Raw genomic sequence first — 23,837 nt, 5'->3', positions numbered from 1 at the left:
CTTTTTACATTAATCAATACAGGATTCATAAATTACTTCATTATTTGTTAGCATCTGAATTTGCAGGCATGTATGACAAGTTTTCTGCAGCTGACTTTTGCCTGTTTTTCAATGAAATAGGGAGAACATTGTTACCAGTAAATTCAAACTTGTGTTCGACTTTATTTCCCCAGGCACAGCCACTTGCACCACAAAACGTACACAAACAAGACTTCTGTTTGCAGCTGGCACTACACTTTGAGAGCAGTTGACTTTGCTATCTTGATCCAATTTTTAATGCTTACTGTTCAGTTTTCTTTCTTTCTTTCTTTTTTTTTCTTCATTTCCAAACCACCAGAGGATGATTTCCTTAAGAATGTTCTCTCAGGTATGTTCAGAATATTAATTAGGCCCATCTATTTCCGCCGGGTCATAACAATGTCCGTGAGCTGAATGGACGCCGTGACCTGTGAAAGGACCATTCACAGGCTGTACTGGGCCCCTGCACATTCCTTAGCAAGTGAACGGCGACCTTTTCCACAGTCGTCCTAAATGCTTCGACTGTGTGTTTCATGTTCAGTTCTTGCATCTCCAGCCATATAGCTTTTCTTCCTCTTTCGGGGAATACTTCCTCGCTCTGCTCATTTAAATGCTTCTGCCTTTATGACTATTTTACTGCCATACCTATGGGGCTTCTTACTGTATTTGCCTGTAACTGAAGGAGACTTTAAAGGAATTAAATTTATTCAGACTAAATCTTCTGGGGGATGCAAAGTCATCTTAAACAATTAGCAATAATTAAAAAGCATCTATTCAGACTGGATAAAAGGTAAATAGATTTCATTTAAATATAGTAGTTAGTTGGTATAGTTTTCCCATTTGCATATAGTTTTGCTTTTAACTTCCTGTTGGCAAATAACTTTGAGATTAAAAAAAAAAGTGTTGCGTTTTATCAGTTTGTACAATTTTTTACTCATGAGTGCTATTAACAAATTGCTATACTAAAAAATTTAATTATCTTTAATTTAGGTGCTGCTACTAAAATTCAATATAATAGCATGCAAATGATGCCTGAGTCAAATCTAGGTGGTTGCTGCTGCTAATAATCTTAATGTGGAACTGGCTGAAAGATCTATAGTTATTCGACTTCTGATCATTTTGTATAATATGTATTCTGATGTTCTGCTTCAATTAACTATTCTTTCTGTATACTGAAAGAGTTAAAGATCAATCTGTTCACACTGAAATTCTTTTAAATTAGGATTCGTTTCAGAATAGTCAGAGGAGATAGATAATGTTTTTATTCAGGGATATTTACAAACACTCACTAGTGTGTGTATACTTGTGGGGATGCATAAAAGTAGTTATATGTGTATTAACAGGTGCACATATATAGATTCATACAAAAACAAATATGTTTCTTTCCACAAGAAATTCATAGGTTAGCAGTCTTGGCAACCACACACATGATGTTCTTTGAGGTGGACACAAAGAAAGGCAGCTAAAATCTACGCTCTATCACTTGAGGTTTTAGTGTTTGGCTCCATTCGTCTGAATTTTAAATAAAATCGTATTTTGTGTTCAAGGTGATCAATTAATATACTTAGAAAATGATAACCAGTCTTTTGAAAAAAAATATGTGATATGGAATGAAATAGATTGGGAAAAGAAAATAGAAACATGAAGGAATATAGAAAATACTAAAAAAAAAAAAAAACCAAAAACATGCATTCCTAACATACATTTTTCCCAAGGGCTGTCCAAATTCAGGCATTCTATGACAGCCAAAAATATATGTAATGGTTTGGTGCAAACATAGCACTACTAAGGACAAAGCAGGGTGTTTTGAGGTTACACACACAGACTTGAGCTCTTGTAAGAGGTTTGATCTCACTGATGTGTAACTGCCTACTCAGTCTTTTTGCAAATTACTAGAAATACGAAATCATAAGAAACAAGGAATTAGAAGTAAAATAGAGTCGCTACTGATGGAACAGACAAAAACGACACTGAATATGGACTCACGCTATGGTGATGGTGACTTGATTAGGCAACCTTTATGCACATGGAAGAGTCCGCACTCAGAGTGTAAATATTCTTGGATTTGGGGGAACAAAGTATTGTTTGCATTCTAATAACTTCAAAAAGGATAGAGTTTAGTCAGAAAATCTGGTTTTAAAAAATAAAAATGCCAATACTTGGGCTGAGGGGACCTCACCTCACCACATAGGTTGGTGTGCAGGGAGGGAGACAAGTTGCGCCTGAGGGGTGGCTTTGAGGATCAAGAGATGACCTTGTGGAATAACTTAAGGCAATAACTGTCTCAGGGAGGTGAAGCATTAAAATTATTGTGTAATTCACCCCACACATTGTTGCTTGATAGAAAAATCTCTACCTTCTAAATAAAAAAAAAAAATCACATTGCCCTTAGCAACACAAAAGAAAGAAATAGTAGAGAACCTCAATCAATCGAAAACACTACACAGCACAATAATCAAATATTCAGTGTTTGGACAACATTTAGAATGTGAGAATCCTAAGGCTATCTCAGTGCGCAAAGTCCCCGTATTTTCCCCTCATCTTTTCAGGTTGCATTACTTTACCGGCTGGTATGAAAGATGCTTATGTACGTCTTCCATCTGTCTCTGGAACCCACTACTTGTGCTGACTTCTATCTTCTACCTGGTTCATACTAGATATATCCACCATGGTGCACTAAGCCTGGTAAGAGAATTTTCTGCTTAGGTACCATCCCATCTTTTAATAACAATTGGTACCCATTCCTAGTTGTCACTTTATCTCACACACACACACACATATGCACACATGTACTCCCCCCCCCACAAAACCCTCCTAGTAATTTTTGAATCAATGTATTTTTACCAAATAACTCAGTATTCAATAGTTTAGTTTTGCATTCATAACAGCCCAGGTACATTTTATTATTTACATTAGCGGAAAAAGCACTTACATGTAATTGCACACTGACATTCTATAATTTTTACTTGCAGATTTTGAGAACAGACTTAATGTGTATAACTATCCAAGAGGGTCTCACAATGCTAAATTTGAAAAGAATAATTTTAATATATTATTACACTCATGATGGCAGTCTTCAAAATATGAATAAATGTTAAAATTAAATGAGGCCTGGGGCTGTAGCTTAGTGGTTGAGCAGTTGTTGGCATGCAAGAGGCACTGAGTTTGATTCCCAATATGCCTCCAAATATGATCATTTGATATCATAAAATAAAGCATCTAACAATAATTGTTTAGAGAATTCTGTGTTCATAATTTCATGAAGGGAACAACAACAACAACAACAACAAAAACAGTTACCATGTTTATTGTTTAGACTAGGTAGTGATTTTCAAACATCAGTTTACAAATGAGATTCCAAATAAGTAAGGTAACACAAGAATTACTGGAATTATTGGCTCAGTTATAGGTTACCAAAATTTCCTTCATCATAAATGAGAAAAACTCACCTGAAATGAAAATCAAATTCAGCTGTGGGAGTAGGTGACTTTTAAAGAATATTCGGGAGCTAGTCACAGGGCACAGTGAAGATAACACTAGAGACTACTCCAAATTCTTATAAACTTGGCTAGAGTCTAACTTTTGGGGATTTCTAGCATTATTCTTAGCAAGAACTACTGATTGCTTACATAATTCCTTTGACCTTTACAAAAAAAGGATTTTGCTCAACTAAATAATAACATATATTTTTAATGTTAAGGTTTCCCTGGAGAGACCTGTCCAATGTGGAAAAGACGTTTTACCAATGGCCTCGTAATGGTGCACTGTCACTAACCAATGGCTGCTGTCACTACCCTTCAGCAGTGTCACTCTCTGGATGTCTGGCAATTTGGTTTAATAGTTCCACTCCAGAATATGCAGATCACTGTGGTATTATATTCTTAGGTGTTTTGTACATTTTAACATAGTTGTAAAATTGATTGGAGTCCATAGAAATCAGAATCCTAAAGATGTTGTTTTTTAAAAAAAAAAAAACTGAACACAGTAGAAAGGCGACTTTTAATTTTTTATCATTCTTTTGTGGTCAACAGAAGAATTCTATTTTTTTTTCTATCCTAACTCTTTCTTATGAATTTCTTGATAACAGGCTATAACCAAATGGAAAGATATAATGTTGCATCAAAGAAAGACTCATACCATTTGTGATTCTATGATTTTAGGAACTTGATTTCAACTTTTAAGCCTGTTTTGTCCTCCAAAGTGAGGCCAGTATTACTCATATTTTTGTGACTCAGAAGATAATTAGGCAAGTTAGTTAAATTCTTTAAAATATGAAAATTATAGTATTTATATTCTTATGAATAGGCAATCAAACAAGGCACCTATAACAGTATCTAGAAAAGAACATATTCAGTAAAATGTTATGTAAAAAAAGGTCAAGTGTTGCTGTTCCTTGTTCATAGGACTCCAAGATTGAAAAAGTGGAGAGACTCACTGTATAAAAATGTTTGGAGATTATTCAAACAGTTCATGCTCCTGGGAAAGCTTTGCATTTAGTTCCACATTTAAGGTCTCAGAATTGCCTGAGGCTTTTGACAATCATAATAGTTTCTATTGTATGTTACCAAAGCACCTTGAACTTTTAATTTAACATGAAATTTGCCATGGAAAAATTTTGTAAATCACCTTCCTTGATCCTCAACTAATAATTCATATATAGGAAACCTGACCGTTGAACACGAGAGATGTGTTAATCTGAACCCAAGTGATATATACCCTTAAAATCTGGACATTGAACCTGTGGACAATCATAAAAACAAGTTAAAATATTCTTATGAAAAAGATAATCTCATTACAAAAAACAATACCTATGTTTATATACTGTGTTGACAGTCTACACCATGGTTCAACTTGCAAGTTTTTGATTTTATGGTGTTGTCAAAGTGATGAAGTAAAAGCTTTCAATAGGATCTGTCCTTCACATTGTAATCTTTTCCCAGGCTGGTGTGGTATGTGGTTGGATACTCTTGTACCACAATTCTCATGTAGCCTCGTGACTGCCAGGGTTAACAAATGCAGCATACTGTGTTGCTAAGGGTAATGCTTTGTAGGTTATGTGTAATAAACGCATCTTCAACTTATGATATTCCAAGTTAGAGTGGGTTTATTTATTAGCATGTACCCCAATCATAGTCAAATAGCATCTTTACGTATGAAAGAAATTTCTGAATTGTGACCAAGTCAGATTTTGCTTTTTAATTAACTGTTCATTGGAATAAAGAAGCACAGGTGTAGAATTTTGTTTCTAGTAATATGGGAATAATCTAGTTGACCTGTTCTTCCAGTGAGGAAAAAGAGAAAGACATATGAAACATTTAAAAAACAATACTGCTTGAATACATCAGAGAACTAAAAATGCAGGAAAGATACACCAAGTTGCAATAAAGAAAAACAAACTCTGCAGGCCAATAAGCAGTGTATGGGGGAATGTCACTTTTACACCAGAGTCACAAACTTTAAAGTTAATAACCTAATTAATACTTATAAAAGTTTCCAAACTACAAAGGTCAACACTGGATTCCTGTGTCCAGGAAGCATGATTTTGTGGGGAGTAGACATTTTTATAAGTACACTCTGACCCCGAGAGGCTGTTATCTAAGAATGAGGGAACTTAAAGAAGATTCTCCCTAGAAAATGCTAAAGTTTGCGTATGCTCCAATTCTAGATTCTGTTAGGTTATCTGGGGTTGCAAAAGTACTAACTACCTACCAGGAGCAAATGTAAATTCCACCTAGAAATCTCAATTATGACTACAAGATTTCCGATAAATATTTGACCATAAAGAATAATGAATTCCATATACATTGAGAAAAAGCAATCAAAAGTGAGAGAATCAAGAGTTGATCAAACAGATTGATTGATTGTTGCAATATGGAACACCAAGTTACAAACAGTACCCTGTCTGCAATTTATGTTTCAGATAAGAGAATTAACAGTGATGCTCAGGAACTTAAAACTATGAAATAGAACAAAATTCTAGATATAAAAATTATGGTAAATTGTATCACAAACAATGAAAAATTTATTAGTCAATAAAACATAATTGAAGAGAGCATTCATAAACTGGAAGATAAATCAAAAGAAAATATTCAGAGTGAAGTTCTAACAGAAAAGGGGAAATGGGAAAAGACGCAATTCAGATGTAGATTCATATATATGCAGATACAGGTAGAAATATAAAACAGTTATAGATAAGGATATAGGCAGAGAGAGAAGAGGGGAAAAAAAGAAAGAAAAGAGGAGGAACAGAGGTGAGATCTAGAGGGGAAGAAGGTTAAAGCAATGATTTCAAATATAATTGTTGGGTGAGACTTTTCCAAAAATTACAAACCACAAATTCACAAATCCTCACAAACTACAATAGGACACACGTGCGCGCGCGCACACACACACACACACACACACACACCTCTAGAAAATCATGTTAAATGTTTTGAAAAACCAGTGACAGAAAAGATTCAAAGCAGCTAGTGGCAAGGAGCAGGAACATTATGCCTGTGAAAAATTACCAATTTGCTCACAATTGACTTAACAATAAAATAATAGAAGTCAGAAGATAATGAAACTTTTTTTGTTCTTTTTTTTATAATGAAACATCTTTCCCACATTATTTTATTGTAGCATTATAGTTGTACATTAGTGGTGGTGTTTTTTGCTGCATATTTGTACATGAACACAATATAACAATATAATTTGGTCAGTGATAATGAAACATTTTAAGAACCTGAATGAAAATACCTAGCCAGGTATGGTAGGGCACATCTATAATCCCAGTTGCTGGGGAGGCTGAGGCAGGAAGATCTTAAGTTCAAAGCCAACCTCAGCAAAAGCAAGGTGCTAAGCAACTCAGTGATACCCTGTCTCTAAATAAAGTACAAAATAGGGCTGGGGATGTGGCTAAGTGGTCAAGTGCCACTGAGTTTAATCCCTGGTACAAAAACAAAACAAACAAACCAACCTGCCTAGAACTCTATTTCCACAGAAAGTATCCTTCAAAAATATACACAAAGTGGGCTGGGATTGTGGCTTAGTGGTAGAGCGCTCGCCTGGCACGTGCGGGGCCCTGGGTTCAATCCTCAGCACCACATAAAAATAAAATAAAAGATATTGTGTCCAACTACAACTAAAAAATAAATATTAATATATATATATACATACACATAAAGTAAATATATTAGCATAAAAAGAAAAGATGAAAACATTCATCACCAGCAGAAGTTCATCAAAGGGAATCCTCTCAGGTGCAACTCAGATATGCAGAAAAAAGTAAAGAACAATGAAGAAAGAGCTTAGTATCCATGAGGCCCTGAGTTCACCCCTAATAATATAAACTAAATATAAACAAACAAAATCAAACCAAAACCTAGATAAATAAAAATGGATAAAGTTAAATGAAAATAGATTGTCTAAAGCAATAGAAACAGCCTGGGAGTAATCAATGAAGAAAAAGTGTTAGAAATATTTCGCATTATTCCAGAAAAAAAAAAAAGGAAAATATATGGAGTTTTATTAAGTTTTGATGAGTCAAGAATGAATGCTTTAAACTTAGGGTAAACACTAGAATTCCATAGGTGGTTCATGACTTACACATTAATGAAACATAAACAATAAGGCATTCAATCAAATGAAAATAACATAAGAAGTGAAAAAAACATAATATATTTAAAATAACATAAGAAATGAAAAAGCATAATATATTTAAATCTCAATACAATATCAATTACACTAAAAATAAAATTGAGTTCTCCGTTTCTAAGACAAAGATAGTCAGGTAGGATTAAAAATAAGATTAATAAAATCATACCAGTGAGCACACTCAGCACTTATTTCTTCATTCCTAAATACCTTTCTACAGCAATGAGAACTGAGGCTCTCTAGTGGCACCAAGAAGCAGAGACAGAGCTAAGCTCAACTCACAAAATACATACCCCAAAGTCCTGCCTCCAGGGACCCACCTTCTCCAGCCACACCCTACCTACCTACAATTACCACCCAGTTAATCCCTATCAGGGGATTAACTAATTGATCTGGTTAAAACTCTGATAACTCAATCATTTCATCTCAAAACTTTCTTGCATTGCTCCACACATGTGATCTTTTGGAGGAAGCCTCATATAGAAACCATAACAATAGTAAATAGTAATATACCTGTATTCTTTGCCAAGATAGGGTACTTCAAGTATTCTCACCACACAAAAAGCAAGGAAAAATTTGGAAGTAACACATGGACTAATTGGCCCCACATTTAGACTTTCCACAGTGCATACATATTTTAAAACAACATATTGTACACTGAATAACCAAATGAATTATGTGGAGTTGAACCACACCTAGCACTATAACATTTATAAACAAATATTTGTTTATATAACTATATATAAACAAATATTTCTGAAGGTATGCCAATGGACACAAATGATTACACAATAAACAGAGAAGATAAGACAAATCTTTTCTTTTACCTCTCCTCCCCTTTCTTGTGCTGGGGGATTGAACCCAGGGCCTGGTACATTCTCCACCACTGAGCTATCTCCTCAGCCCCAAGATGAATCTCTCTTTGAAAAAAAATTCCAAATAATTTTTTAGATACTGAAAATAAATGAAAGAGAATACACAAAGAAAAAGAAATGGCGGCAGATCTCAATGGATCAGCGATGCTTTATTAAACAGCAGAGGGGCATATTTTTCAAGAGGGAAAATGGCCACTGGCTACAATAAGAGTCTGAGTTTTATGGTTTTAGAGGGGCTGAGTCCTCTATGGAACATAATTCCTACACACTCGATCTTGCAAACACACACACACACACACACACACACACACACAAACACAATATCTCCAGCAAATATTGCATACTAAGGTAAAATGTTGTAAACTTTCTTTTTCTGAGTGTCTACAGGTGTTCATTGTTAACATTTCTATTCAATGCTATACTTGGAGGTCTTATTCAGTGTAGTAATGCAAGATAATGAAATAAAGAGGTATAAAATTACTAAAAGAAGAAATATAGCTATCATTATTCTCAGAACATATTATTTGAACTCATGGAAAATGCAACTGTGTCTACAGGTAAATTATTAGCAATGATTTTTATACTTCATTGGATACAAAATGAAGTATAAATTTTAAATTTTAAAAATCCACTGCTTTTTCTACTCAGAAGCATCAAAAAACTAAATAGTTAATATAGTTTTCAAAAATACCAATGTTATGAGGCCTATAAATAACTTGAGCAAAGGATGAATCTGAGTTATTTAAAATAAACCATAAAACAATAAAATCGTTGAATATGCCACTAATAGAAGATATGCAATATTCTCCATCTGGAAGACTTAATAGTTTGGAGGTATCTGTTCTCTTTGAGTTAATCAATTTATTCATTGAAATACCAATATATTTTAATTTTTGCATATATTAATGACTCCTTTAAAAATTTACATGATATTTGTAGGATGGAATTCAGTGGATATCCTAGAAGGCAGGGAAGGAGGACTTGTTCTGCTGGATGCTCAGGATTCCTGTGCAAAATCAGAACTAGAACAGGATGGGACTGATTCAAGGCAGATCAATGCAGCCATGAGAGCAGAGAGCCCAGAGTAGCCCTTGGGCACAGGGCACAAAGGTCACAGCCAAAGTGGCCCTGCCGGCTCTGGAGAAAGACATGCGTGTTCCAGAGAGAACGCTGGATGGATTGGATACCCACGTGGAAACAAAAAAGAAGTTCAACCTTTGTCAAACATTTTTAAAAATACAATTTCCACACAGTACAGATCTGGGAATCCTAGGACACAGGTAAGAAGCCTTTTTCAGGACCTGGGGGTAGGGAAAAATTAGTTCAGCAGGACACAGAAAGAACTGGTCATAAGATGACATGAACTTCAAAAACAGTGAGACCAAATAGTACAGTGGGTAAATTTGTCAAAGTTCATTGGAGTTACACTTCACAGGGTGAATTATTTTGTGTGAAATGTCTAACTGAATATTTGGACATAAAAATAAACTGTAAAACTGATGTCCATCACCTGAAGAATGGATAAACAAAATGTGGTACGTTGTGGCTCATACTAATGGAATACTACATAGCTATCAAGAATAACATACTGATTATACACCAACACGTCTATAACTTTTGGGGTTTCCAAGAGTTATTCTCTTCCATGGTTCCACTGTTAGTTGGGATAAGTGAAAACATCCAGTCATAGATGATCCTATATTTTATGATCTTATCTATATGAAATGTCCAGAGTGGGCAAGTCTGCGGAGACTTACAGTGGATGGGGATTGCTTAGGGCTTGAAGTTCCGAGCGAAAAGTAGGGATTCCACTGCTGAAGGACAGGGAGATTTTTCATGATAAAAATGTTCTAAATGCAGCCATGGTAATGATTTTACAACTCCAAATACACTTTCAGTGTGTGAGAATAACTGAAAAATCCAAGAAACTTTAAACTGCATACTTATTACAGATGAGTTGCACAGTAGTGAAATATATCTCGGTAAAGCTGTTACAAAAAGACAACAGAAAAAAAACAGCATAACAAAATATGAACAGCGATAGAAGTGTGATTAACTTTGTTCTTTTTTATTTTTCTGCTGTTCTTCAAATTTATGTAATTAACATGCATTGCTTTTCAATGGGAAGTATAATAAATGTTTACAGTAATATGCTATAGTTTCTATGTATGGAGAGGAGGTTCCCTGGAGAATTTGGGATTGGGAAGGGCCACAAATGACATTTCCAGAATCCTAGCATGTTCTACTTCGTGGCAATTGCAAGGGTATTTGCTTCTTGAGCCATGTCATGGTATTTTGAACACATTTCTTTATGTTTTATTTCTTCTTTTTCACAAGGCATGAAAAATCACCCACTTGTTGGACAGAGTGTAAGCGAACAAAATGTTTTTCTTTAATTTATTTAGGGTTCTCTCTAACTCTTCCAGACTTGATTTCCCAACCCAAGAACTATAGTGCAGCAGCAGAAACAGAAAATTTAGCTTAGAGATCTTTTTGCTTGCTTTTGTATTCTTAGTTGAAGGTGATAAATAAATGAGCTCATCATGAAGTATTGCTGTAAACTGCCAATACTGCAATCATAGTGACTGTTCTGTACACGAAGCTACCATCAACAGAATTGTAATGAGAGGCTATGTCAAGTTGAAAGTAATAAATATACAGGATAGGAAGAGCAGGGTCGTATATCAAATTATAGCACACTGGGTTATATGTGATAAGAACTTTCAGCTAATGAAGTAATATGCACTCATATAGTTGCATAACCTCTTTGGGCTTCAACTTCTGCATATTATAATATGCAGGATATAAGAAGATGAGATGATCTCTACATTCCCTCTCCACTGTACAGTTCTTGTAAAAAATGAGCAGGTCCTCAACAAACCTTTACCTGGACTTTCACCCATCTCAGAGCACAAGTATCAAGCCAGCAGACCTCACTAGCTTTTAATTCAGTCTATGACTCAGGCTAATTAGGACCTCCTGTGTGAGTCTGCTTTTTGTGGCTGTGACAAAATACCTGAGAAAAATCAATTTAACGAAGGAAAGATTTATCTTCACTCATAGTATCAGAGGGCTCAGCCCATGGGTCCCCTTGGTTCCACTATCTTTGGGCTTGTGATTTGGCAGAACATCATGGCAGGGAGCATATTGTGATTTAAGTACAGGAACATGCAAAGAGAAAGAGGTAATGAGATAGAATTATAAGAACTGAGACAAAAGAGTAGAGAAATCATTGCTAAGTAAAATAATAATAATAATAATAATAATTTTAAAAACCTAAGAATAGTGAGAGAAATAGAAAGCCCATAAGATCCATTGAAAAAACAAACCTGTCATGTGAGACTGTAGCACTGATCTGCCATTTAAATGATACCTTTTACTCAAGAGCTAAAGTTGGATAGAGTTACATTTTTTTTTTTATTTGTTGTTCAAAACATTACAGAGCTCAAGACATATCATCTTTCATACATTCGACTCAATTGGGTTTTGAACTCCCCAAATACATAATACAGACTCACTTCTGTTACATACTCACATTTTTACATAATGGCATATTAGTGACTGTTGTATTCTGCTACCTTTCCTATCCCCTACTATCCCCCCTCCCCTCCCCTCCCCTCCCAACATCCCTCTCTACCTCCTCTGCTGTTGTTCAATTCTCTCCCCTTTTTTTCCCCCCACCCCCTTGCCCCTCATAACCTCTTTTTATTTTGTGTATCACTGAAGGTCTCCTACCATTTCCATATGTTTTCCCTTCTCTCTTCCTTTCTCTCCCCCCATTCGTCTTAGTTTACTGTTAGTCTTTTCCTCATGCTCTTCCTTCCTGTTCTATTCTTAGTGGCTCTCTTTATATCAAAGAAGACATTTGACATTTGTTTAGAGTTACATTTTTAAAGACTAAAATCATTAGTTCATTGCAGGCCTGTGAAACAGAAGCCTAAATACAGTCTCTCAAGCAAACATCTTGGACACATGATTGGGTAGAAGTAATTTTTGCTAAAGTGAGAGACAGGAGAAATTATGGCCAAATATATTTTTTAAATTCTTACAGAAAGCAGCATGACATAAGTACACCAGTTTCTGCTTATTCAATAAATGTTTAGTGAGGTCTACTATGCAACTAGTGGTGTCATAGTTGCTTGAAATACTTCAAAATTACCATCCTGGTAGAAATTTCTTTCTGGCAGGGAAAAACATGCAGTAAACAACGTAAATAATGCATTTATAATCAGGTATGCTAGAAGCTAATGACTACAAGAGAAAGGTAAAAGTAATTTGGTCATTCCCAGGAGGATGGGGTGGTGCAGATCAGTGATTATGAACGCAGAATTTCGGAGATAGAAGAATGACCTAAATTAAAAAGACAAAAGATGACTGTGTTCAGAGGTTAGCAGCTCATTTGACATAAGGGCAAAAAGTTAAAAGAAAAATACTCTGAGGTTGTAAAGCTGTGAGATTGGAGGTTTAGTGATGTTTTTACTAAAGGGAAAAATGTCATGAGAATTTAATTTGCAGATGAAAATGATGAGATTCCTTAGGGGCAACCAAAGGGAATGAGACCTTTGAGAGCTATGCAGGGGGATTTTGAACTGAAACACTGGGCCTTTTAAAAACAAGTGCTGACCATGAAAGAGACTAGAGAACAAGACATGGTCATCTCTTTATATGACTTTCTAGAAACTCATATAAAGTCAGTTTGCCTGTTAGAAATGCTTCACAGAACTGATACCTTTTGGTGTCTATTTGGACGGGTGAAATTAAGATAAAATTTCAATCCAAATGAAAGGTCAGGTTTCAGGAAAGATGTCATGTTATTCATTAATATACATATATGAACACATACATAAGCATTATATGGGTGAACATGCATGTATGTATTTTGAAATCAAATGTGCATACACTGTCTGTTTAGAAATGAATTGCTTTTATTACTTGATTGATATGGAATACTATCTCTGAGATCATTCAATCAATAAATACGTGAGGATTACCTTGAAGTTCTAACATGCCCCAGTATCTGGCTTCTTGAAGGAGATTGACTTTGACCCTCTACATCCTTGTCTGTTTTCTTGCCCTACTCCCCAGCTCCACCACTAAACTTCAGGACAAAGGCTTCCTCTGCCTTCTTTCGGGTATATCCCCTACACTCCTTAACAGATAATGGATACTCCTTTAGAATTGGGGGAAAAATGTTTGAATGAGTTTGTTGATAAAACCAGTCAGGCTGAAAAATATAGTCTCCAATGAGTATTTTTTGTTTGTTTCATTTCAAATCAATTCCTGAAGCTCTTTGTAATCATGTTTAGTTTCAGCCTCTAAACAAAGAGGAAAATTAGTAAAATATTTGTTCATAGGTATATCATCCTTTTGGTCTCTCAGCTTTATGTCACCTGTCAGACAGAATAAGGAAAATCTTGTACCTCGATTGATCCATGTACCCAAACACACACCAGGAAGGAAAAAAAAGATAAACCATATTTAATACTGGACATCCACGTATTATTACTATTTTTTTTAGAATTTTAATATTTATTTTTTAGTTTTCAGCGGATACAACATCTTTGTTTGTATGCGGTGCTGAGGATCAAACCCAGGCCGCACGCATGCCAGGCGAGTGCGCTACCACTTGATGCACATCCCCAGCCCCACATATTCTTAACATAAGATCATATGATTGAAAATCAAACAAATTGAAATCTCAACCCACCATATAGAAATAAAAATAATTTAAAAGAGGCATTTATTTAATTAATACCAATCTAAATATTAAATTCAAGTATAGGGACTTTCTAAGTCATACCTGAACTCCTGGGTACCTACACTGTGAAAGGCTGCTCATCTTTTCAACCTCAGTATCCTATTGGCCCTGGTGCACACGGTAAGTGCATTCCAACTCAGAGCAACTGAAATTCCTCTTAGCTATCTCTTCAGCCCTCAACCACCTCATTTCAAGTCCCAGCAGGTTTTATGATGGATTCCATGCTTTGGCATGTCTACTTTATATTTGGTTTAGCTCCATGTTAAAATTTAAAAAACTGTTTAACAATTCTCTGGTATTCCATTAAATAAATAACAATCCACAAATATGGATGAACTCTACCATAGTCTGATGACTTTCTAAGAAATTGTCCTGGCTTCTATGACCACTTAACAACCATCGCAAAATTAATTCTAGGAATTGAAGGAGCTCAGCTAATTCTTGCCTGAATTCTCTTGGTAACAGTCTGATGGCAACTGGAAATGGAGCCATCTGAGGGTGCACTAGGCTGCATGTCTGAGATGCAGGACTTCTCTCACATGTCTACTTCCTCTGCTGATAGGCTAGAACCAGAGGAGATAGGGTGGGTGCCTCTTTCTCCAGTGCAAATTCCCTGAGTCCAACCTGGACTCACAGTAAGGCAGGTGCTTTTTCACAGTGGCTAGCATCTCTAAGATTGCTCCTTCTAAGAGATCAAGAATGTCTAGGTTTCTTATGACCTGCCACTAACAGTTGCTCAGCACTCCTACTGCATTCTGTTGGTTACTTCAAGCCTGTCTAGATTCAATAAAGGAGGGATTACTCAAATGTATCAATACCTAGGGCACAGTTGGCTAGGGCCATTTTTGATGAGTTTGGGCCATCTTTCACACCCTTTTAAGCAGGGGACAGCTAACACTGACCATCTATGAGATTAACTTTTTTTTACCTTTGCCACCTAATATTTCCTTAACATTTCCAATTTTTAAAATCTGATTTCAACACCATGCTCTATTGCTTACCATAGCACCTTTCACACTAGGCACAAACGAGAATGGTGGACCATAGAGATCCTCCCTCTGTGGACTCATTTGTACCTTGCACGTTGTTGTAGTTTCACATATTCCTTTCTGGGAGGGTTCATGGTATCTTAATTAAATTACCATGTGAAAATCCAAAGTATTTGAAGGTACATTTAGTCGATACCTACTGTGCACCAAAAACCATGCTAAAAGCAGAGCAATCGCCCATTGACGAGATGCTATCCTCTTCAGAGAGCTTAGGACGAGGCCCAATAGAGCATTAGCTTTCACATTTCAGTTTTCCCTGGCACAGATCCCTACCTAGTTATCTAAAAGTCTTTTTCTCAGACCCTCACATTTTTATCTCAAATCTCCTTCAGGCTGAAAAGAAACTTATCTTTCAGGTTCCAAGAAGAGTTTAGCAAATGAAACAGTACAAGTGATAAATGTTAACTGTTACTCCTTCTTCCCTTCCCCTACAAGATTTCAGGTGGGATTTATTAAGAGAAGATGTATTTCTTCTCCTGGGTCACGAAGAACATTTTTTTCTTTATCTGTAGTCTCTAAGGAAGCTCATGGTGAAATAGATAAACTGTCAGAAATAATTAAGAAAAATGCAGGAGTATCCACCAACCTAAAATTACATCTTTTGGTGATACCTAGTTTTCATCTCCTTGGTCCCTTGACAGATATAAACACCAACTTATCACGTCCTTTAGATGACGGTGTGTTAAATCAGTGCTGATGAACACATGGTACAAGGAAAAGGGAGGATGAGAAAGAAATTCCCTTAGAAAGCAGAGGTCATGGGTTCTAGGAGGTAAACACACACCGTGCACTTGTTACAGGGTCTAGAATTCTTCCGAATTGTTGCATAAAAATCCACTAAATTTCTTTCCCCATTCTGACTGGGTTCAATCATACTCCTATTTTATCATTTTTTTTAAAGATGGTATTTATCTTAGCTACGAAAATTGCTGTTTTGCACAATCCTGTGTTCCCACTTATCTTTGAGCAGTAGGTGTTTGGAGCCATGTGGGGGTAACACAAACACACAGACAACATGGGTCCTCTGTATCAGCAATGTGCTCTCTCACACACCCAGCTCTCCTTTAGAAAGGCCTTGAATTTTTCTGCCTCAGCTGAAGATGCAAACTAGTTTGTTTGTAAAATGCATATTTCTAGGCACAGGGATGTAATTTTCACTTACTCTAAAGATACAAACTTGTTTAAGAATATCTATGTAAGAATTGGTTATTTTTTTTCCTCATTGGCCATAATAAGTAGAAACAGATCATATATTATTATTCTATTAATTTTTGAAACATACACTACTAAAATCTTTGAATAAGTAGGTAAAATGTCTGTACCCACATTAATTTGCCTTTCTAGGGCTTTTAATTACTCATTAGTATTGGTAGCTGTAGTAAAACAGATAAAAGCTCTTTGATCTATCCATGTTAAGAAATGTCAAATATTTTTATGGTAGCTTAATTAATTGTTCTAGAGGCGACCGGAACTATTCTCATTTCCATACTACAAATGTGAAAATGAGGTACGAAAGACCAAAAAAAAAAAAAAAAAATTTTCCCCTCAGGTTTACTCAGCCAGGAGGTTGAAAAGCTAGGTATAAATGCAAACTCATGAGATTCCTATTGCAGGATGCAGGACAGGGCAGAACTTCTCCCCCTTGATGCTCTTCTCATCCATGTGGGGGAAAGTCCACTGTGATGACATCACTGGCCTGCCTTTCCCCTCCCCGCCATTCATTTTCCCTTCTTAGAGAGGGAATGGCTTACCCGACTGGCAAGTTTGTAAACCTGAGGCAGTTGCCCACAATGAGTATTCAGTTAACTATGGTTGTCCATGTAATGCAATTTTAGACATAGAAGAATCATCCTTGGAACAACTCTTGTCTTTGAATGCATAAATATGCTTAATTCTGAGGTATGTTTACTCGGCTTTTGTGTCACTTTTACCCAAAAAAAACCTGACAAGAACAACTTAGAGGAGGAAAAGTTTATTTTGGCTCATGTTTTCAGAGGTTCAGTGAGGGTCGGCCAACTCTGTACCTCTGGGCATGAGGTGAGTCACAGCATTATGGCAGAAGGACATGGCAGAAGAGGGCTGCTCAGGACCAGGCAATGGGAAAGCTCAAGAGTGCTCTCTCCCCAAGGGCCAAAATATAAACCCCAAAGGCACACCCCCAGTCACCACCAACAAGTGGCCTTGTCAGAAGAAAGGCCTTCAGCCACACCCGACCTGCCTACCTTAATCCCTATTTATGGATTAATCCACGGATCAGATTAACACCTCTCACAACATAATATTTTGCCTCTGAGAATTCTTACACTGCCTTATACCTGGGGAGACACCTGGGAAGATTTTGGGAGATATCTCTTGTCTAAATCCTAATGTGGGGTGTGATATTAGGTATTTCACTTGCCTACAGCTATAAACCACATTCTCCAACATTATCTATATAAATAATAAAGTTCCCAATTGCCCTTAACTTTCCCTGTAGGGTAAACTTGGATAGAGAAGAAGATACTGACTTTCAGGCTTCTAAAAATGTCAACTGTGCTGAGGCTCTTATTTGATTCACTCAGGATTCCAATAAACAGAATCCAAAATAACATTTGTTTGGATCTCATTCACATCAAAATTTCAGTATTTATTCACAAGTGTTTTTTGTTATAAATTGTATATCTTAGTAATTTCACACACAAAAAAGATCTAAGTGACAAAGTGGAAATTACATCTCTGTGCTTATTTTAGAAACATAACTAAGAATATTTGCAATATGAAAAATTCACTTTGAGATAATCCAGACAGATCCCATTATGGGCTTAATGTGTTTGGCTTTAAGTTTCTAGAAAGTTGTAAATTCAAGTTTTCACTGGGGAGTCATAATATATTAAAAAAAAATGTTTGGAGCATTTTAAATTAATGAATAGTTAAAAGACATTTTGGAAATTTAAAATATACACACTTTAAATAATAACTTTACTCAAAATATATTTGCAAAATTGATTTTCCATCTACATAACTATATACAGGTAAATGTTGAACTTTTTTATATACATAAAATTCTGTGTACTGTTATTTAATATTGACTTGATGATAGATGTGGATATTCTGCCAGATTATAGTTTGCTAAGGTTACAGTTAAATATCCCCCATCAGCACTTGCCATTTCTTCAGCTCTTACTCTGTCTATTCTTCTGTCCATGGGGGTCTGGAGGTGGGTGGGGGTGGGTGGGAAGTCCAGACATCCTAAAAGGCAGGTTCCACCTGAGCCACCATCTGAACATATAGTGAAAAGAAATGGTTGTCTTGGCAACAGGAACAAAATTAATGCTCTCAAAACCTGACTTCTTCTACTCAGGTAACCTTTTAGTTCAGCAGTTTTCAGATATACTTTGATACTAAAAGTCAGATCTCTTATTACCAGTGGAAATTTATCAGCTGAATGCCCTTTTTATTTCTTATTCAAGAGTCGGGTCCCTCAAATTGTAATTTTACTTGGGGCACTTGGGCCATACAACAAGACTTTCAATTATCACAGCTGAGCAAGTTTCAATGCACTTAAATAACAATTTAATCTGTAAATCAAAGTGTTTGCCATAGAAATTGTAAAACTTCTGTAAATCTTCTGTGTTTTATTACAACATGTTTAGCAATTCTAATATTTAAACCCTTTTTTTTCCCTGATTGACAAAGTAATATAAATTCTTTGTAAAAAAATTCATAAACTATAGAAAAATTAAAGAACATCAAAATTATGTTAAAATAGATCATTCAATTATTTTGTTACTTTTGATTTCAGTCTTTGTCTTAGGCACATTTTGGAATCGTGTCCTACATTTTCACTTTTTGTCCTTTATTCTGTTTCTCAGGAATCTGTTGCTTAATCATTTACTCTATCACTATAATAGTTTGCAATGACAGCATGATATTATATCAGTATTGTATTTGAGCTATTGTACTATTTTCAATTTGTACCTCTGTATTATTTTTAGTTAAAATTACTGTAAAATCCCTTCGTTTCTTTGTCTCTCATTATTTCTTAGAATGTACTCTTTCAAGTAGTACATTGGATCAATCTATGTGCAATTTTTCAGATTTTCTTAGGTTTTAACTATTCTCTAGATTCGAGAATATTTCAATAGTCTGGAAAATTTTCATCAATTTGTGCTTTTTCCATCAAAGTGAGAACACTCTCGTTTCCTACTCTATCTGGCTTGGAATGTTCCAGTTCCCACAGCAAAATAGTCTCAGTGGGAGAATTTTGATAATCATTTCTTTGTTACTGAGGCTAAGCATTTCTCATACTTTATTGAAAATTCAGATTGATTTTTAAGTAAATTATATAAATTCAGTCTTTGCCCGTTTCTTTGTTGGCAAGTTTTCTATTGTCAACTTTCATTTCTTCTTTTTTTTTTTAAAAAATTTTTAACATCAAAGTTTGTTTGTTTATACTTTCTGAGATACTAGGGGTTGAACCCAGGGACATTCTATCACTAAGCTACACCTCCAGCCTTTTTAATATTTTACTTGATACAGGGTTTCACCAAGTGGTTTAGGTCCTCACTGAGTTGCCTAGGCTGACCTCAAAGTTTCAGTCCTCCTGTGTCAGACTCCCAAGACACTTGGACTACAGGCAGGTACCACCTAAAAGTTTTCTTGTCTTTTATAATTTTGTGGAAGTCAAATGAATCTTTCCCCTACTAGTGTCTTCTTCCCTTTTGCACATAATCCTTCTCAAACCCAAGTTTGAGGGGGGGGTTCTATATTTTCTTCTGAGTGATTCATGTTAACATTACACTAAATTCAGTTTTGAAATTAATTTTATTGCCTGGTTAGAAGAGAAGACCTTTGTCGAATCAACACACTCACAGTAATTTTTTAATTATGGCACTAATTCCGTGACATACATATTACTACTACTCTGCCCAGAATATCAGGAGGCAAGGAAATATTGCCATGATACCTGGTCAAGCATCTTATAAACAGCATGTGAACTGCTATTATCCACATTAACATGGAAAAACTTCCCAGAAACACTGCTGATGTAAATTAGCCTTCTTCAAGGACTTCCTAAAGTGCTGGCTTAATCACCCTCAATTTCAGGACTGGATCATTCAATTCTAGTCTTCAGAATCATGCCACCCAGACGATCCCTTTACTTCTGGTGAACTTCAGGAGGCAGTGCTTCTGCTAAGTACCCCTTCTCACTAGAGTCTGCACAGCCATCTCCCCTTAGTAATCAGACCCTGACGTCTTCTCCTTTTTGGAGGGTGATGCGGGTCAGATTCCAGACATTGACCTTAGGGGTACTCCGCTACTGAACCACATCTCTGGCTCTATTTTGTACTTTATTTAGAGACAGGATCTCACTGAGTTGCTTAGTGCCTCGATATTGCTGGGGCTGGCTTTGAACTCATGATCCTTCAGCCTCAGCCTCCTGAGCTGGTGGGATTACAAACATGTGTCATGGCTCCTGGCTGATTATCTACCTGACCTCAAGTATCAAACAGGTCTTTTCCCTTAATTTCACAAACACAAGAGCAAATACCAGAAGAAACTTTTCATGGAAATTTGCCAAAGGTTTGGAGATAGTGAAAGTGACTTTCACAGTAGAGAATGAGAATGGAAGTGACAATAGTATGGTAGCTTAAAAGTTCCTGCCTTTTCACTAGAGTGACTGTGATTCCAAGGAGCCAGAGGCAGCTCATCCGGTTACCAGAAGAAGAAGGTCAATGTTACCACCCGAAAAGTCCGCTCACCCCAAGATTTCCTGTACTACTAAGGCTCCAGGCATCTTTGTGCTCTAGTTGGAGCCTAAGTGGCCCATGGCCTTAAAGTGGGGTTGGGATTTTCCCATTTACTTGTTCGGTTACTACTAACTCACATCCTGAGTCTTGATCTTCTCCATCTGGTCACCCTTGTTTTCTATAATAAATTGCTGAGTAATTTTCTGAGTCTGGTTTTATGTCACAGTGGTTCAGAGTCCAAAGGCTTTTCTATTTTGTGGTTAGTTCACCTCTTTTAGTTTGAACTAAAAGGGCTTTCAATAAACAATACATCCTTTTAAAATCAGTCAGTGTGAATTTTTGGTTAATCTCAGTGGGGTCTTTGCTGTAGTGGACGAAAGCCTCACATATACATTTCTTTTGGAGAGGTTCTTCCAAACATTGGCACTCTTCTAAGGCATCTGTGGGAAAAGTCATTTAAATCCTGAGGTCCTGTCATTTAACAAGGACTACACAGATCCTTAGAAGAATCTTATTCGAATTGAAGCCCTATCTTAACTGGGGTGTTAGCAAAATAGTGACACACTGGTGGCTTCATATTTAGATCATGACTTTCTGGAAGCTTCCTGGATTTAATCTCTTTGTTGTCCCTCTGGAGAGTTTGGGAATGGGAATAATTTGTATTTTCAATGATGGCAAGTGTGTAGACTTCATATTTTAGAGTTTCCTTAGGTTTACTTCTTTATCTTCTCATATTTTCCATTAGGCAGTTGGATAAACCCTCAAGATCCACACATCTAGAGCTAAGAGCATGCACTGGGGAAAGGAAAGGCTTTCCAGTTAGTGGTACTGGTAAAGTGGATGTCCACATGCTGAAGAAAGAAACCAGTATATCTCCTAACAGTTAAAAAAATCAACTTGAAATGGATTAAGGCTTAAACGGAGAACCTGCAATTGCAAAACTACTAGAAGAGAAATGCTTGGGGACTTTGGAATGGACAAGGAATTTTTTTAGACAAGATTCCTTGAAGCACAGAAAATAAAAGCAATAATAGACAAGTGGGAATACATCAAAATAAAGAGTCTACACAGCCAAGAAAGCAATGCACAGAGTGAAGAGACACAGCCTAAACGATGGGAGAAGACAACATCTAACAAAGGGTCAAAACCCAGAATACATAAGGAATTCCAAAAGCTCAATAGCAAAAGTCCAAATAACCAAATTTAAAAATGAGTAATAGATCCAAATAGTCATTTCTCCAAAGAAGACAGTCGAATGAACAACAGGTATATTAAAATATGCTTGACATCATTAATCATCAAAAAAATCCAAATCAAAACTGCAGAGAGATTCACCTCCCCTCAGTAAGAATGGCATTATGAAGAAGACTAAAGGTAGAATGTGCTGCAAGGCTGTGGAGACATGGGGACCCTTCCGCACTGTCAATGAGGACAGCCACTATGGAAAATAGCATGGGGGCTTCTCAAAGAAATTAAAAATGGAACTATCACATGATCCAGCAATTCCATGACTGAGTGTATATTCAAAGGAAATGGAATCAGTACACCAAGGAGACATTTGCATTGCCATGGTCACAGGAGCACTGTCTACCACAGCCAAGGGACAGAAGCATTGTCTGCTGAGGGTTAAAGGCTGTGTGGTTCCTATACACAGTGGAACACCAAAAGTGAAATCCTGTCCTTTGCAACCACAAGGACAGAACTGGAGATCATTTTGCTCAATGAAATAAGGCAGGCACAGAAAGACAAGTATTGCATCATCTCTCTCCATCTCAGAGAAGTTGAGAATAGAATAGAGGTTCCAGGGGCTGGGGAGGGGAGCAGGAAAGGGTGATCAATTGGTTCTAAATGACGGTGAGGTAGGAATAAGAAGTTCTGGTGTGCTGTTGCTCAGTAGGGTGACCAGAGATGATAATGCCCAGTTGTATATTACAAAAGCTCAAAGAAAGGATTTTAAAAGTTGTTAACCTAAGGAAATGTAAATGTTGGAGCAGATAAGTATGTTTAACCTGATGTAAACATTACACAATGTACATATGAATCAAAACACTTCACGGTGATCGATTAATATGTGCGATTTTTGCTTTGTGTATCTGTTAAAAATAAATTCAATTATAAAAGCCATAACAGTAACAAAAGCATAAATTTAAGTGATATAAATAAGCAGTCCAAACAAATACATAAAATACATACGGGGTAGGAAAAACTGTGCATTATTCAGTTAGCAATAAAATTTTTATAAGAAATAAAACAAAAATAAAATCATAATTTGCCTCAGTTTAAAGAATATTTTAAAGATTAATATTTTTCAGTTAAAAAAAACTTTCAGCCTCATATACTAGAGAAAAAAACACTACTAATTGAGAGAAGCATGGAGAGGGCAATTTAGTAGCTATTAAAATTAAGATGTCTATCATAAGGTAATTAAAAAATATTCTATTTATATATATTATAAAACAAAATCTAACACTATTCAGTGATTTAAAAATTAATTAAGTTCATATCCAATGATATAGCATTTTCAAATATATTTAAAGTCTCAATATTTTCAGTATCAAGTAAGCCTAAACATAAAATTTACATAGAGGCATATAAAATAAATGACATGTAACATTCATACAAACGTATAAAAACTCCAAACTCCAAGGTGGCTACTTAATTAGTGTAGGGAGGGAATAAAAATGGACTTTTAATATCTTATTAATTTCTTAATATTTATAATGTATATGATGAACATGTACTTGTGGATCAATTTTTCAATTGTGATAACATA

General features: G+C 35.9%; 1 long non-coding RNA gene across 1 annotated transcript; it reads left to right on the top strand.

Moving 5' to 3' along the window:
• The first annotated feature begins 236 nt into the window (after window positions 1-236).
• LOC120884330 (uncharacterized) lies at window positions 237-22,291 on the top strand. The gene is made up of 2 exons (XR_013436565.1): window positions 237-367; window positions 21,810-22,291. It is a non-coding gene; the product is annotated as an uncharacterized LOC120884330 (long non-coding RNA).
• Window positions 22,292-23,837: the final 1,546 nt, after the last annotated feature.

The sequence above is a fragment of the Ictidomys tridecemlineatus genome, chromosome 3, assembly GCF_052094955.1.
Source record: "Ictidomys tridecemlineatus isolate mIctTri1 chromosome 3, mIctTri1.hap1, whole genome shotgun sequence".
Lineage (NCBI taxonomy): Eukaryota > Metazoa > Chordata > Mammalia > Rodentia > Sciuridae > Ictidomys > Ictidomys tridecemlineatus.
The sequence above is the reverse complement of the archived record's forward strand: the minus strand, read 5'-3'. Positions and strand labels throughout refer to the sequence as shown.